Raw genomic sequence first — 16330 nt, forward strand, 5'->3', positions numbered from 1 at the left:
CCGAAAAAAATTGGGAATCTGGCTCAACTTTGGCCGTGACGTGTCGTGACGTCATCTGGCATCAGACTGCACTGCACCGGCCAAAACAATTAGGCGAGCATACATTCCTGGAAGATTACTTCATAACATGAACGCCGTAACTCTGCTGTTTACCTTGAGATCATGGAGATGGAGGATAAAACAATTTGTAGTAATTTAGTTGTAAAATCCTTATAGTACTTTAAACCGCTGAGCAGTTTTTTGGCATTGTATAAACCGTTAAACTCATGGATTTAAAACTTGGATTTAAAGGGGACATATTATTAAAGAAATCCCTTTTCGGTGCGTGTGCACGTACATTTGGGCATCCGGAGTGCTCACCAGCCCACCAGCTGTGGACGAAAGACGGCGCAGGGAGTTTTTTTGTGGGCCGCCTCGCTCAGAAAACACTCTTGGAAACTTAACCCAGCAGAATATTACTTCAGTGCGACTCGTATTAAAGCAGAAATTTGGTGGAATCACATTTAAAATCCAAACCAAACTGGCAGCTCTCTTGATTTATGGCTTTTGACTGATTCCCAGTTTCACCGTCTTGCATCACTTGCTCTTGCCTGCGAGCCGTTTTAGCACTATTTAACCAAGATAAAAATGTATAAGGCAAACACCAGCAGTCTAATAAACTTTAGCTTTTCCTCACATTATTTCTTGCTATCTGTTTGCCTCTCTGTCTCCCCCATGGTCCCTGCTCCCCCCCCCCCCCTCCACTGGGCTCTATCTAATAAAGCAGAAATGCCAGGGAAATAATCTTCAAAACATTTTAGTCTGTATGTGCTCTGCACTCCAGTAGATATCTCAGCGCAGCCCTGTGCCATCCCAGTGGACAGATTAGTGCATTTTATTGTCTTCCAGCCATTAGCAGCAGGGAGGGAGAAAGAGAGATTATGATGAGGGGATTATACGCGCACAAAGTCTTCTTCCTCTAATGGCCTAATCTCGTATTTTGCTGACCTCCCGTGACCTCTTCACACGGCTCCCCACAAATCAGCTCAAACAAAGACTCAACAGTGTTTTCTGGCCTTTAGTTCACATCCTTTTGTTTGGGTTTTATTTTTTCCTCTTGTGTTTTTCTTTGTTTCGTTTCCTTTCAGGACTAAATTAATTAAGCAGAAGTGCATCGTTGTTTATTGGACTTCTGAATAGAAGTGTGAGTAGACTCGTTTAGTGCCAATAAAATATATATTTAATCAGAATGTAATACCAATGACAGAGTATTTAGCCTTCTAATGCTTTAATCTCACTGACTGCTAACCTTCTCACTAACCTTCTACTTCTCCCTCCATAACTTCAAAAGCACTGATGTTGTTCCATCGTGTATGAAGTTACAATTTAGAGTTTCCTTATGTCCCGAGCAATTCTTCTGGTATACATTTAATGAAGTCAACAAATCGACACTGACCTCCTGTATGTGGATATATGTCTCAATATGTTCTGCTCTCATATATAACACTTCAGAAGCACAAGCCTGAACCCGACACACTGGGGGAGTCTGCGGGGGTGTGCAGGGTTGTGATGCCTGAGGCAAACTGTCGTTCAGACATATTGATATTCTGAGACTTATAGAAGAAGTGTGTGAAAGATATTTACTGCACATGAAGAAAACATGTAAACGATGAATATCAAGTATCAATCTGGACGTGTCAAATAGATTAATGGATGTCTGTGTGTGTTACTGTGTGTGTATCTTTGTCTATGTGTGTGTGTGTGTCTGTGTGTCTGTGTGCGTGTGTTTGTCTTTGTGTTGTGTTTGTCTGTGTGTGTTACTGTGTGTGTATCTTTGTCTATGTGTGTGTGTGTCTGTGTGCGCGTGTGTGTGTCTGTGTTACTGAATGTGTGTGTGTCTTTGTATATGTGTGTGTGTGTGTGTGTCTGTGTGTGTCTGTGTGTCTGTGTGCGTGTGTTTGTCTTTGTGTTGTGTTTGTCTGTTTGTGTTACTGTGTGTGTATCTTTGTCTATGTGTGTGTGTATCTGTGTGCGTGTGTGTGTGTGTCTGTGTTACTGAATGTGTGTGTGTGTGTGTGTGTGTGTCTGTGTCCGTGTGTCTGTGTGCATGTGTTTGTCTTTGTGTGTGTGTGTGTCTGTGTGTTTGTGTGTGTCTATGTATCTGTGTGTGTGTGTGTGTGTGTGTGTGTGTGTGTGTGTGTTTGTTTGTGTGTGTGTGTGTGGGGGGGGGGGGGTATGTTTGTCTGTGTGTATGTGTGTGTGTGTGTGTGTGTGTGTGTGTGTGTGTTTGTCTGTGTCTGTGTGTCTGTGTATGTTTGTCTGTGTGTGTGTGTGTGTGCGTGTGTCTGTTTGTGTGTGTGTGTGTGTGTGTCTATGTGTGTGTGTGTGTGTGTGTGTGTGTGTGTGTCTATGTGTGTGTGTGTCTGTTTGTCTGTGTCTGTGTCTATGTGTGTGTGTGTGTGTGTGTGTGTGTGTGTGTGTGTGTGTTTATCTGTGTGTCTGTGTGTTTGTGTGTGTCTATGTATCTGTGTGTGTGTGTGTGTTTGTCTGTTTGTTTGTTTGTGTGTGTGTGTGTGTGGGGGGGGTATGTTTGTCTGTGTGTGTGTGTGTGTCTGTTTGTCTCTGTGTGTGTGTGTCTGTTTGTGTGAGTGTGTGTGTGTGTGTGTGTGTGTCTGTTTGTCTGTGTCTGTGTCTGTGTGTGTGTGTCTGTGTGTGTCTGTGTGTGTGTGTGTGTGTGTGTGCGTGTGTGTGTGTGTGTCTGTTTGTCTGTGTCTGTGTCTGTGTGTGTGTGTGTCTTTGTGTGTGTGTGTGTGTGTGTCTGTGTGTGTGTGTGTGTCTGTGTGTGTGTGTGTGTGTGTGTGTGTGTGTGTGTGTGTGTGTGTGTTTGTCTGTGTGTCTGTGTTTGTGTGTGTGTGTGTGTGTGTGTGTGTCTTTGTGTGTGTGTGTCTGTGTGTGTGTGTGTGTCTGTGTGTGTGTGTGTGTGTGTGTGTGTGTGTGTGTGTGTGTGTGTGTGTGTGTCGCCTCTTCCATCAACAATCATTTAAGGAAAATCCAAAAAGACTCTTTGATTAAATTTGCATCATAAAGATAAAATATTAAAGTTTAACATAAATAAAACTGCTGAATCATTTTCTTAAAACGCTGTAATTGGTGCGATGTCACAGTGAACTCATAACACCTGAGACATGGAAACATTCAGTGTGTTTCAGCTCATTCAGGTGATGTGTTTGTATATATGTTGCATGTTTTTGAATATTGTAGTTTAGTGAAGTTAAGTTCACAGAAGTTGAAAGTGAGTTTGTTTTCCCCACACACACTTCACAGTGAGACATGGCTCCTGTTTAAGAGCGAGCTTGTTTCCTGCAGTGTCCTCGTCCTCACTGTGCGTCACCTCGTATCCTTCCTCTCAACATGCTCTGGATAAACAAAGCAATCAGACGCTGTGCAGTACATTGAGCAAACGTTTCATATTTATTTTGTTAAATGAAAGCAGATTTTAAGGTGGTTATCTGTATTAAGTCTCATATCACCTCTGAAAATAAGAGAATTGTATCTACAACATTATGTTAGCAAAAAAATAACATTTCCAACCCAGAACGTTTGGGTTTATATGGTAATATTGTTTTTTATTGGATTAATAATAGATAACGTTTCAACAAATTGGGGCTTCAGCTGTCCAGGGATACTATAGAATAAATATTTAATACAATATCATGCTAGACTTTTCCGATCAACATGTTACTCACACATATTCAACATCATGCTATGACTGTTACTCACACACACACACACTCACACACACACACACATTTCTGTGATGACAAATCCATTGGGGGCATTTTCCCTAAAAGGGCATTTTTCAAAAATTGCATTTCCGTCTTCAGAGGGCAACGTATTGCTGCTTGTCTTTTATCAGCAGCAGGAAGTGTAAATACAAAGCCTTCTGGGAAATGCCGTAGGGTGTGTTAATGAAGGGTCATCATTAGTGAGTGGACACACCCTTCCTGGTATTCAGCAGGACTGCATGTCTGTCTCTCTCTCTCTCCCGTCTGCTGTCTCACTTTGTTTCTGTCTGTCTCTCACTGCAGGTCTCTCTCTTCCTTCCACTTGTTCTTATTTCTCCACATCTCTCTGGTTGAAACTGTTTTTCACACAATCTATTTCTGTCTCTTGTCGATGATTCCACCTTTCTCCTTTTCTCAACTTTTCTTCTTCACCTTTTCCCCTCGTCATCCTCTCTGCCTCACCTTAAAAGCAGATTTAACATCTTAGTGTGTAGGATAAACACAACTCTTTAACAACTTTTAGTATGAATTAAACATTTAAATCAGTAGAGGGCATACAGACCGATGCATGGAAAGTGACAGGAGTCTGGAGCGAGATGTACATGAAGTTCAGATCTTTATTTAAGCTGGTAGTTGTTAATCTTATGATAATCACCTTTTTGATTTCACGTGTCATGCATGCAAAATCTCACGTCGGGATTATACCAAGTTATTTATGGCATCATGTATCAAAGGCATCTTTCAGAGGTATGAAGAATAAATAACATCCAGGAATATCTGTAATTACATCTTTACATTGTCCGTAGGCAGGGGAGTGTGCGTGAGTGTGACGGAGGAGCAGAAACAGACAGACGCGGAGATACAGTTGTCATTCTGCGGGATGTTTTTTGACTGGTAGACAGGTCTGACCTAGTTTCACTCAACCAAAGGCTAAAGCAAAGAAACGAGTCAACAAGACTTCATAATTCTTGCGGTCGCTGAAGGGTTGTTGAAGTTCATGCACAGAAACACAATTAAGCTATGTCCTCCATGATGACATATAAGGAGGGGATGTAAGTGTCTAGTGTGTGTGTGTGTGTGTGTGTGTGTGTGTGTGTGTGTGTGTGTGTGTGTGTGTGTGCTCCACTAAAGTTTTTGCAATGAGTTTGATATCAACTGTTCTTTATTTTCACTTAGTGGTTCACGTCATCATCTGACATCCTCGTATTCGAATCCGAGTCCCCACCAGTGGCTATACCGAAATCATTTGAGTGTACAGGAAGTCCATACCTGCGGCCACCATCTCTTATCTTTTAAGAATTTAAATAGATCTTATGCTCATGGACGGTTGTTTCCTAAATGAGTTCTGTATACGGACGTAAAGGTCTTGCTCCAGATCGAATAGAGTCAAATGTCAAACCTCTTTGTCCTTTAATCTGATGACATGGTGAACTTGAATGCATGAATGATGTATGAGTTGGTGAGTCCGTCATCGATCCATCTGTCTGTGCAATACTTTGTTCCACAGCAAAATATCTCAACATTTGTGCCGGTTCGGTCGCCGTAATGTTGTGCATGTGCATTTGCTGAAGATCGTGTGACCCCCTGAACTCTACCAGCATGCTGAGGCCATAATATGTAATTGCACAAAAGAAATATACGAATCTATGCAGATGATTATGTAATATATTGAGCTTCTTCGTGCTCCCCAGAGGATGAACCTGTTCCATTTAGGACAATCTTTATGTGACTAAAATATAATTTTTAAAGGAGATAACTACTGTGTTGACGTTTGTTAAGGCGTCTCGTGGTCCCCAGAGGAGGAAATCTGTTGACTTTGATGATCACGTGACCTTTTATCTCGTACCACCCTTACATGAAAGTTAGTGCTTCACAGACAAGTCAGCCTGCTGCATAATGCAACCGTCCAAAAGTCCAAAAGTCTCAGAATGACGTCTGACACAGTTTGGCTTACTTTACTCGACTTTGACCATCCTAAAATCAGGAGTTTGTTTTTTTCTGTATATTTGTCACAACAGATTTCACTGCCTCAAATCTGCTTCGTTCAACTGCTAAATACTGTAGTGTGTGTGTGTGTGTGTGTGTGTGTGTGTGTGTGTGTGTGTGTGTGTGTGTGTGTGTGTGTGTGTGTGTGTTGTTGTTGAGATTAAAACAGGTTTAATCACAGAGCAGCTTCTAACAATCTGCTACTACACACACACACACACACACACACACACACACACACACACACACACACACACACACACACACACACACACACACTGTGTCCTCACTGACACTATGTCACGTCACAGAGTGTATTCACGCTCTGATTGGTGTTGAAGCGTCTTCTAGTTGGTTCTACTTTCTTTCACAATCAGACAAATGTGATGTTATTACAGTGAGCCTGTTATGAATGATGTGGGCCATCTTTAAAACTGACAGTAATGACCAACAGTCAACTGAAAATAATTCAGAGCCAAGTGTGCTATCCACATGGGTTTTGGCTCAGCTGTCAGCCCCGGTCTATGCTGAAGGCAGTGAAGGCAAAATGTCCAACTGCGGCACCTCCTATTAGTGGAAATGTTAAAGGAGCCCAACTCTGAGGGATTAAGATGTTCCCGTCCAAACATCACACACTGAATGATCGGAACCAGAGCGTATAATTCATATTGTTTACATTTAATGATTGTTTCTCTTTCATTACAGCCTCTATCTTCAGCTAACACATCACAATTGCAGAAAATGTTCAGGTCAGTTTGCAGCATTTGAAAGCCATCCTTTCTACATATTGAACTGAGCTGTGGGCCAATCAGGGAAGCCTTCAAGTACATTCTATGATTTCCCTGCAGTTCAATTCCATTTTCCTTTTAACTTCATGTTTTCATCTTGTTGAATGCACTGCCGTCTGTAAGATTGTGTGTCCCGAGGGATCGATTTCTTGGGGGTGTGATGACGAAACTATAAACTAAAAATGTGTTTAAATACAAGGTGAAGTGTGGTACAGTATATTATGTCAAATGAAGAAGAAAAAACGTAACTGGGTCTTTCAGTTGTAATCAGCGACTTCAACTGAGCCAACACGCCACAGCTGGACAGCTTGTCAACTGACATATATCTGAATGAATGAATGGCTCTAATCATGGATCTTGTATCTGTGTGTGTGTGTGTGTGTGTGTGTGTGTGTGTGTGTGTGTGTGTGTGTGTGTGTGTGTGTGTGTGTGTGTGTGTGTATATGTGTGTGTGTGTGTGGGAGGGAAAGTCTCCCAGATGGCACCCAAAGGATTTTCACTGATAGTTCCCTCTCCAGGAATTAGACCACTGGGTTTAGTTGCATCAAAGGCTTTCGACGTAACAACCAAATCAAATCACCTCTGTCACTCCGGCCGTGGATCAAGATCCACAAAGAAAACATTACTACAGAGGAAGTACTCTCACACACGCAGGGTGGACAAAATAACAGGAACACCATGTAATAGAAAACTACGCGACGGACTACATCCTCAGAAACGAGCGTTTGTCCGCCCCTTCATGGAGCCTCATGATTGGCATAATGAGTGATGTATTAAACAGACTGTGTATGTAAAGCAGGGAAGTCTTCAGCTGACAAAATGACAACCAGTCGACCGACGAGATAAAATATTAAATGGTGTCATCAATACATTATAGCCGCACTAACTTGACACCAAGTTGACAGCTGCAGGGAAGAAATTATTATTTCCCTATGCAGAGCTCTTGAAAATGAACAGCTAAAGACCTCCTGGTGGATTCAGTTTGCTTTCCTCTGTCCACAGATCACCATGTATTGTATTAATGGTCACAGCAGTGTGTCTTCAGGAATGACAGCCCAACCTCTGGGGGGAAGCAGTGCTCAATTACAGCATTCAAATCTACAGGGAGCTGTCCGAGATCGTTGTCATAACGTAGGTGAACAGTGACGGTGGCCGACAGCCTGTCCTTAAAGGGGTTGCAACCATCATTTCAAGTTATTTCGGTACCTTCTTCTGGACAGTTCATGAGCGTTTCACCCTGGAGTGACTGAGGAAAGTAGCCTGGAGCGTTTTTCAAAGGATCTGTGCTGACGTTGCTCGACACTGCTTTTCAATCAGAAGGAAATGTTCTTGACGTATCTGTGCATTCCTCGTCTTTAGTTTAGCTCCCTTCTCACATACTTGTTATCTAGGTACATGCACACACACATTAAACACATGTGCCTTTCCTTTTTCCCCAACCCTGAAATAGAAAAAGAAAACTTACCACACAGACAGACGGTCCAAGCCGAGTAGAATCTGCTGGATCAGACCTTTATTTCGGTACAAAATGAAGCCCAAATCCTTCAAGGTGCTCTCTCGCTCACTCAAACTGGGCTTGTACTACTATTAATGTAGCAGGTTGTGGTAGAAATTAGTGGCTGGTAGGTGGTCGTACGCTCAGCAGGGAGTAAAACCACTTCCACTACGTCTCTTCCTCGCTCTCGGGCTCTCTTCTTCTTGCGTGCTGGTTTCTCTGATTGTGGAAAGAGAGCAGCAGGTGTTGTTGTAACAGGCAGGGATTTCTTTCTCGGCTTGATTTTCACCAGGTTTCTGTACAAATCCCTTTCTGGACTGTGAACCAGATAATAAGATAAGTCTGTGAGGAAGTACGGGTGGATTCCTCTTCAATGAAAATGAATTCCAGATTTGGATTCCTGAAGATAAAGCTACAGAATCTGTGAGAGTCCAAGCAACAGATTTAGAAATAAAAAGAGTTCTCTGCAGGTAATTGTTGTCTCTTCGTCAGCAGGTAAATAAACACAGAAGTCGCTCCAGTTTTAAAGTTTTTTTTACCCGAAGATGTTCTTTATCGCCCTGTTTTCCCTCCTCAGGTTGTTGAGGTTTTCCCTCAAGAGTCCAACAGGTTCTCTTGTTCTTTTCTTGCTGCCGCCTCTGATGTGGTTTTTCTCATCCAGCGGCCGATAGTGTTGAAGCACAGCTGTCTGACCGTAGTCCCCTCTCAAACAGGTCACTGCCCACTTCCTCTTCCTGTTATTGTGGTCAGTCTTCTTCGCTGGTACTCCCTGCTACCTGCTCCTTTTCCTGTCCTGGAGATGGAATACGCAGAGAGAGACGGAGGTATGGAGAGGTATGGGATTGGTGGGAAGACAGGAAAAAAAAAGAAAGAGGCAGAGAAGCAGAGAGGGAGCACATATGTCAAAACAGCTCAAAGACGCTCGGAGAGGCAGAGAAAGCAGCCGGCTCATGTTCATGAAGCAGATGGAGTGAGTGTGTGAGAGCGAAGAGGGGAGGGAGGGTGATGGAGAGTAAGGTGAGAGAGGCGTTACTTCTCAGTCCTTCTCAGAGAGAGAGAGAGAGAGAGAGAGAGAGAGAGACAGAGAGTGGGGGGAGATTTAATATTCATGTGTGTGAGATAAGGATTAAGTTAAACAGGTTATTGGGGATAATCCTTAGAGATTTCCCCACATGAGGCTAGTAAATATTTCAGAGGGCTGACTTCGGCAGTTGTGTGTGTGTGTGTGTCTGACAGAGAGATCTTGTCTAAGCCGGTAAATGAGATGAGTCGGACGCTCTGCCACACACACACACACACACACGCCATCTATCTCACCCCCCTCCACTTCTCTTCAGGGGGGAGTCGGTCGTCAGTAATTTGGCGAATTGGACAGCTGTATGTTTTTACATGAAGCCTCTCCTGTGGCAATAGCAGTCCTGTCTTTCTTTTTCACTTCCATCCCTCTCTTCCTCACTCTCTGTTTGCTCGCTCTCTTGTTATTTGCAGTTTCTCAACATACAATATTTTCATTACAGTTGGGAGCCGTACTGTCTAACGTCAACATTTGCTTTGAATCCTCTTCTCTTATTGCAGTAGCTGTGCATGTTACTGTAGCTTTAGAACATTTCGACAAAGTCAGGGACAAAAAGCTTGTTTGTCACTAACGTTACGAATGTTTTCCTTTTCCTGATCAGTGACCTCTTTGGTTAGGGAACAATTAAAGCCACTAAAACGACTTGATTAAAGGTACACTGTGGATTATTTGACCACTAGTGGTGCTGTGGAGCAGTGCTTTTTTACAAATGGCTCTCAATTTAGTTTTTTGCCCGAGTATGTGACGACTGGTTGGTTTCACGCTCGCGGCGGTAAAGCGGCAACAAAAATAGCAGTGTGCAGTGATGTCACCTGTCTGTGCGTTCACCTGTCTGTGTGTTCACCTTTCTGTGTGCGTTCACCTGTCTGTGTGCGTTCACCTGTCTGTGTGTGTTCACCTGTCTGTGTGTTCACCTGTCTGTGTGTGTTCACCTGTCTGTGTGTTCACCTGTCTGTGTATTCATGTGTCTGTGTGTTCACCTGTCTGTGTGTGTTCACCTGTCTGTGTGTTCACCTGTCTGTGTGTGTTCACCTGTCTGTGTGCGTTCACCTGTCTGTGTGTTCACCTGTCTGTGTGTGTTCACCTGTCTGTGTGTTCACCTGTCTGTGTGTTCACCTGTCTGTGTGTGTTCACCTGTCTGTGTGCGTTCACCTGTCTGTGTGCGTTCACCTGTCTGTGTGTGTTCACCTGTCTGTGTGTGTTCACCTGTCTGTGTGTTCATGTGTCTGTGTGTTCACCTGTCTGTGTGTGTTCACCTGTCTGTGTGTTCATGTGTCTGTGTGTTCACCTGTCTGTGTGTGTTCACCTGTCTGTGTGTTCACCTGTCTGTGCCGCAGGTTATTGAATACTGGATGCAGCTTTCTCTTCTCTCCTCATATTTATTATTATGATACTAATTTCCCTGTAACTGCGTGTAGAACAGATCTTTGTGAATTTGCTGAAGTTTCAGCAATGAGGCTCATTTGCATAGAAAGGGGCAGTTTAGCTCCAGATGTATTCATGTTATCACATTTAAATACGAGCAAATAGCACAGGAGCACCGAGACGCTGTGTGCTTGGCAGAGCCGTTTGGGTGCATTTCACTCTTTACGGTGATTTGAGAATTTATTTTTGTCTTATTTTCACAGGTTTATCTGCGACAAAAGCTGCAAAATCCTTTTGTGATTAAGCTTCTCGATGTATTGTCTACGAGTTTCTGCATCGTTATAACGATATCATCCTGTTTCTGCCTTTCACTTTCAGAGACTTTCACTCTCTCTCTCTCTCTCTCTCTCTCTCTCTCACTCTCACTCTCACTCTCTCGTTCTCTCTCTCACTCTCATTCTCTCTCTCTGTCTCTCTCTCACTCTCGTTCTCCTCTCTCTCTCTCTCTCTCTCGTTCTCTCTCTCTCTCTCTCCTCTTTCCCTCTCCCTCTCTCTCTTGTTCTCTCTCTCACTCTCGTTCTCTCTCTCCCTCTCTCTTTCCCTCTCTCTCTTTCTCTCATTCTCTCTCTCTCTATCTCTCTCTCACTCTCGTTCTCTCTCTCTCACTCTCTCTCTCTCTCGTTCTCTCTCTCTCTGTCTCTCTCTCACTCTCATTCTCTCTCTCTCTCTCTCCTCTCTCTCTCTCACTCTCTCTGTCTCTATCTCTCTCTCTCTCGTTCTCTCGCTCTCTCCCTCTCTCTCTCTCACTCTCTCTGTCTCTCTCTCACTCTCACTCTCTCTCTGTCTCTCTATCTCTCTCTCTCTCATTCTCTCGTCCTCTCTCTCTCTCCTCCCTCTCTCACTCTCTCTTTCTCTCTCTCTCTCACTCTCCCTCTCGTTCTCTCTCTCACTCTCATTCTCTCTCTCTCTCTCCCTCCCTCTTTCCCTCTCCCTCTCTCTCTCTCTCTCTCTCGTTCTCTCTCTCGTTCTCTCTCTCACTCTCATTCTCTCTCTCTCTCTCTCTCTCTCCCTCCCTCTTTCCCTCTCCCTCTCTCTCTCTCTCTCTCTCTCGTCTCTCTCTCGTTCTCTCTCTCTCTCTCCTCCCCCCCTCTCTTTCTTCAGTTTCCCCGGTGAACTTTACTTTTCCAAGTGTCGTCTGGTTTCTGACAGTCATCTAACTTTAGGGATAATCTTTCACTCACTTCACTCTTTCTGTGTGTGTGTGTGTGTGTGTGTGTGTGTGTGTGTGTGTGTGTGTGTGTGTGTGTGTGTGTGTGTGTGTGTGTGTGTGTGTGTGTGTGTGTGTGTGTGTGTGTGTGTATGTGTGTGTGTGTGAAACTAGAGACTTTGATGAGTTACACACCAGAGAGAAAGAGCAAGCTTGAAGGAAAATGACTGAACATGTATTTTTTAAATCTCTCACCCTACATTATTCAGTATTAACAGTATTGACTATACTATAATAAATACTCAGTGCTTTGTATATTATGTGTAATATATATTGCACATGTTACTTAATGTAAACAGTTTTGTGAGTGTTATTAATGTTATTAATGCCTTTAAATGTAGTTTAATTGTATGGAGCAGAACTGGGCACAGACAGTGATGTCTGCCTGTACGTATGTAGGGGGAAGGAACAAGAGAGAAATAACAAAGAGGAAGAGTTTTGTCCTCAAGTCGGCTGTCTGTTTTCTTTCGATGTGTACAAGATTGATGGTTGTCCCACAAACAAACAAACAAAACGTCACAAACATGATAGAAACTCTCTTGTTTACACATCTCTTTTCCTTTTCTCCCTCCGAGTCTCTCTGTCATTCCGTCTTTTCAAAAAATCCTCATGCTCCTGGCCTACTTTCCTAAAAAACACTTTGCCACTAAAAATTGCATCCTCGCTCCGCTCATGACATATAAGGAAACGGGTGATATCCCCCCGCTGGTGGTTTGACTGAAAGAAGACCGCTGGGACGCGAACATCAAGGACTGGAGGATTGAGAGAGAGAGAGAGAGAAACGTCTAACATGCCAGATCTTTTTTAACTGCACTACGTCTGCATTCATCATTAACACCTATAAAGCTTTTACATTTTTTAAGAAGTATATTCTGAAGGTTGACATAATAATGCCGGTAACATCCAACACTGCTTCAACGCTGAGTCATATGAAAACTAACAATATCAAAGATGCTGTTTCAAAAGCTAATCATTTATAAAGGCTTTGATTTTAAAGAGCCAGTTCACCCAAACTACAATAAAATATATTCCCACTGCTCAAAATGTAATTTATTACATCAATGTGTCCTTCCAGGTCGTCCACACGCTCCATTTTGGTAGAAGCACTTATATTAGAGTTAATTAATTTGTTAGGAAGGTTTTTAAAGACATAAACTGGTTTTATTCTTCTGCCTGCATTAAGACGTGTTTGCATAAACTGTAAAGCTAATTTGGAATTTGAACTAGTTTGAAGAACAAGCGTTCCTCTTTTTTTTCAAGTGGTACTGAAAGTCTTCTCTCCGTGTTCATCCCAAACATTTCCCCTGACACACGCTGTTATCTGCAGGCACCAGGCAGCGTGCACTTGTGTAATGAAAAGAGGAACAAACTGAAATCGGACCTTCTGTCCCTCCGGTGCATCGATGTGATCCTTAAATATCACACAGACGAAGAGAAGAGTGGGCTCCAGAAGTCAATACATCAGTGAACATCGCTGCATGCTATGTTATGTAATGATTACTCGTTTTAAATGTCGTTACACGTGCGTGTAGACTCCTCTTTACAGTTTTACTGTATTTCAATTATTTAGCTTCTACAATATTTCTTCCTCTCATGATCCTGTATCTGATGCGACGGTCAGAGGACGAGGAGAAACAAGAACAACTGCACATTCCCCTTTTAAAATCTTACTTACTCCCTTTTTTTTCCCGTCTTATCAGGCGAGGAGTACGATTACAGGTCTCGAGGATGAAATGAGTCTTTCTTGCTGCCGGTTGGCCGATGCTTGCATCATCAGCTGTAGGACTTTGGGTGATGAGCCTCTGAGATACAGATAGTATTGACGAGTGCAGTGGAGTATAAAGGCATGTCATGATATGACAAAAGCAGAGATAAGGTTGAAATACTGTGAAGTGGTTCCTTAAATGATGAGAAGAGGCGCCAAAACCCTCTGTGTGTCCTTCGTAAATCATTGGATCCAAAGCGCCGTGCTTACATTTGCTGTTAGCACCAGGGCTGGGGGAGGAAATCCACATTCTGGATCCATTCACAACTTCTAAAAATGTGTTTTTTAATGTTTTTTTCTACAAAAAGAACCGAGATATTGATATTTAACTTATAACTCTGTGCTCATGCCATGATCGGATTCACAGCTTCACGTACGATAGAGAACATGGACTTTAACACACAAAAGGAAATTAATGCACAAGTCAAAAACAACATGTTGACGACCCCCAGAGCTGCAGCACTAAAGATGTTGTGTTCTAACTGTGCACTGACTCATAGTATACCCCTGGAAACACCAGCGGATGATTCACTTCCACTCCTGCCCTCTTTTGGTTCTCAGTCAAGAATCTTCTAGATCATTTCAGTTCTAAAATTATAAATGTTATAGATGCCATGGCCCCCACTAAGGTAAAGCTCATCTCTGTTTAGAAAAGAGCTCAATAGAGAAATGCCAGCTCTTATGAATATGGAAGAAATAGAGATACATGTCCAGGTTCGTTTTGACACCTATGAAGGGAGACTGTATATGAAAAGCACTTTGAATGGCCGAAGAAACCTGCCTGGATTCTACTTATTCATGAGGTTGAGCCTATTATAGGCGGCTGTGGCTCAGGAGGTCGCCCACACGTCAGAAGGTCGGCGGTTCGATCCCCAGCCCCTGCAGTCAGCATGTCGAAGTGTCCTTGGGCAAGATACTGAACCGCAAATTGCCAAAGGTGTGTGTGAGTGTGAGTGTGTGAATGGTTACTCGCTACTGATGAGCTGACATGTGTTGTAAAGAGCTTTGAGTGATTGGAAAGATTGGAAAAGCGCTATATAAAAGCAGTCCCTTTACCATTATTACAAAGAACTGGTCAGACAAGGGGGTTTCTGGGTAATGGGGTTTCTGGGTAATGGGGTTTCTGCTCTGCTGGTGTATTATTTTATTTATTTAATCATGTTTAAATGTATATTGCTTTGTGTTTCTTTTTATATAATGCATTTTGAATGTCCTTGAGCTTGAGAGGTGCTTTACACAGACACCTTGCGTAGATTCTACTTCATGAATCGAAGGTTAAACGTATTATTACAAGGAACTGGTTGTTTGTAAAAGTATTTTGTCACAGATTACACTTTCTACATGCAAGGCTGAAATCTTACAAAAGTAGCCAGAAGGAGCTTTACTTTAGAATCCTCTACACCCACATCATATGCCCGATAACAATGTCTCCATGCTTATTACTGCACAAGCCAATCAGTGAATAAATTCAGCATGTATTTTCAGTCATGATTCATTAGTCGCACTGCAACACATTTGTTAATCGCCTCACTATCACATAAAAGGCTGTTAGAGAAGCTTTATGCAAATGTCAGTCAGTAAATGTCAGCACAGTGATCAAAATGCTTTAATGGTTTTACTTCCTCGCTGTGTTGTTGCGTCAGACGCATCATTCAAAGCTGCGTTTCTTCAGTTTTACCTCATCTTTACCACTTGTTTGTATTTGGGTCAAACATACTGGGATTAAATATAAAATCCAACACACACACTTCAGCAGATGTATTGAAATATATCATGCATGTGCATAGAGGACCCATCACACTGTTACATTTGTATTCAAACGGACGCTAGCAAGTCAGAATAATTAGCTTCCACTTTCCGAGGGATTCCCACCAGGCGTTAAATCTTGTCCCACATTATACTCAAGGGGGGGAGGGGGTCTAGCTAGAGTCAGCTGTCTGTCCAGTTGTGGTGATGGAAAATGATCATACTGTCAAAACTCATCCGTCCAGCCCCGAGGAGGTCGGGCGACGTGTCAACAATCGGGTTTTAACTCAGGAGGCCGCTGCTCATTTCTCCTTTCCAAACTCAAGTTTACTTTTTAACAGAACACAATATGTTCAGATGAGAAAACGTTTGTACTGGATGTGTCGTTCTGGAGGGACAACAAGTATATAGAAGTAACATAATAACAAATTATATATATATATATAAAATGTGTTATTAAGGAAATTGGAAGAAGCCAGTTGAGGTGGTTCATCTAGTAAGGAGCCGCCTGGGCGCCTCCCTAGGGAGGTGTTCCAGGTACAGCTGGGAGGAGACCCCGGGGAAGACCCAGCACTCGGTGGAGAGATTATATCTCCTCACTGCTGCCTCCGCGACCCGACCCCGGATAAGCGGTAGACGATGGATGGATGGATGGATATACATAGCAACAGCTAACATGTGATCCATACACAACAATACAGATTGTACTCAGCCGTACGACCATTATCTTACACAGAACACAATATAGAGACAGAAATAACCCCAAAGCATCATGACTTGTAAGATCAACAAAACGCCTTTTAAGACGGCCGAGGATGCTTCATCCGCCGGAGAGACAGATCTCTGGTGTGCTGGCTACGAGAAAACTCTAACAGAAGACTTTGTGCCTCCGGCAGACTGTGGGATCCCGGCTTCATCTCAACAAACAGTTTAATAATTTGTGGGTTTTTTTGTGTCTAAAAAGCAAAACTATCCGGCGTTCTCTTGTGCTGACAGTCAGCTCCATCTGGAAGTTCCCTTTGGGACTTATAAAGCTGTATTTGAGGATAGCGTAGCTAAAAATCCAAGTATATTGTCTA

At 42.9% G+C, this 16330-nt stretch overlaps 1 protein-coding gene across 1 annotated transcript in view; it reads right to left on the bottom strand.

The window, feature by feature from the left end:
• The window catches only part of cdh5 (cadherin 5), a 28296-nt gene extending 19300 nt beyond the window's left edge, over nt 1-8996 (bottom strand). The window contains exon 1 of the mRNA XM_029449344.1: nt 8004-8996. The gene's annotated coding sequence lies outside the window, so the exon portion shown is untranslated. The remainder of the gene's footprint in view (nt 1-8003) is intronic.
• Nucleotides 8997-16330: the final 7334 nt, after the last annotated feature.

This window comes from Cottoperca gobio, chromosome 15 (genome assembly GCF_900634415.1).
Source record: "Cottoperca gobio chromosome 15, fCotGob3.1, whole genome shotgun sequence".
NCBI lineage: Eukaryota > Metazoa > Chordata > Actinopteri > Perciformes > Bovichtidae > Cottoperca > Cottoperca gobio.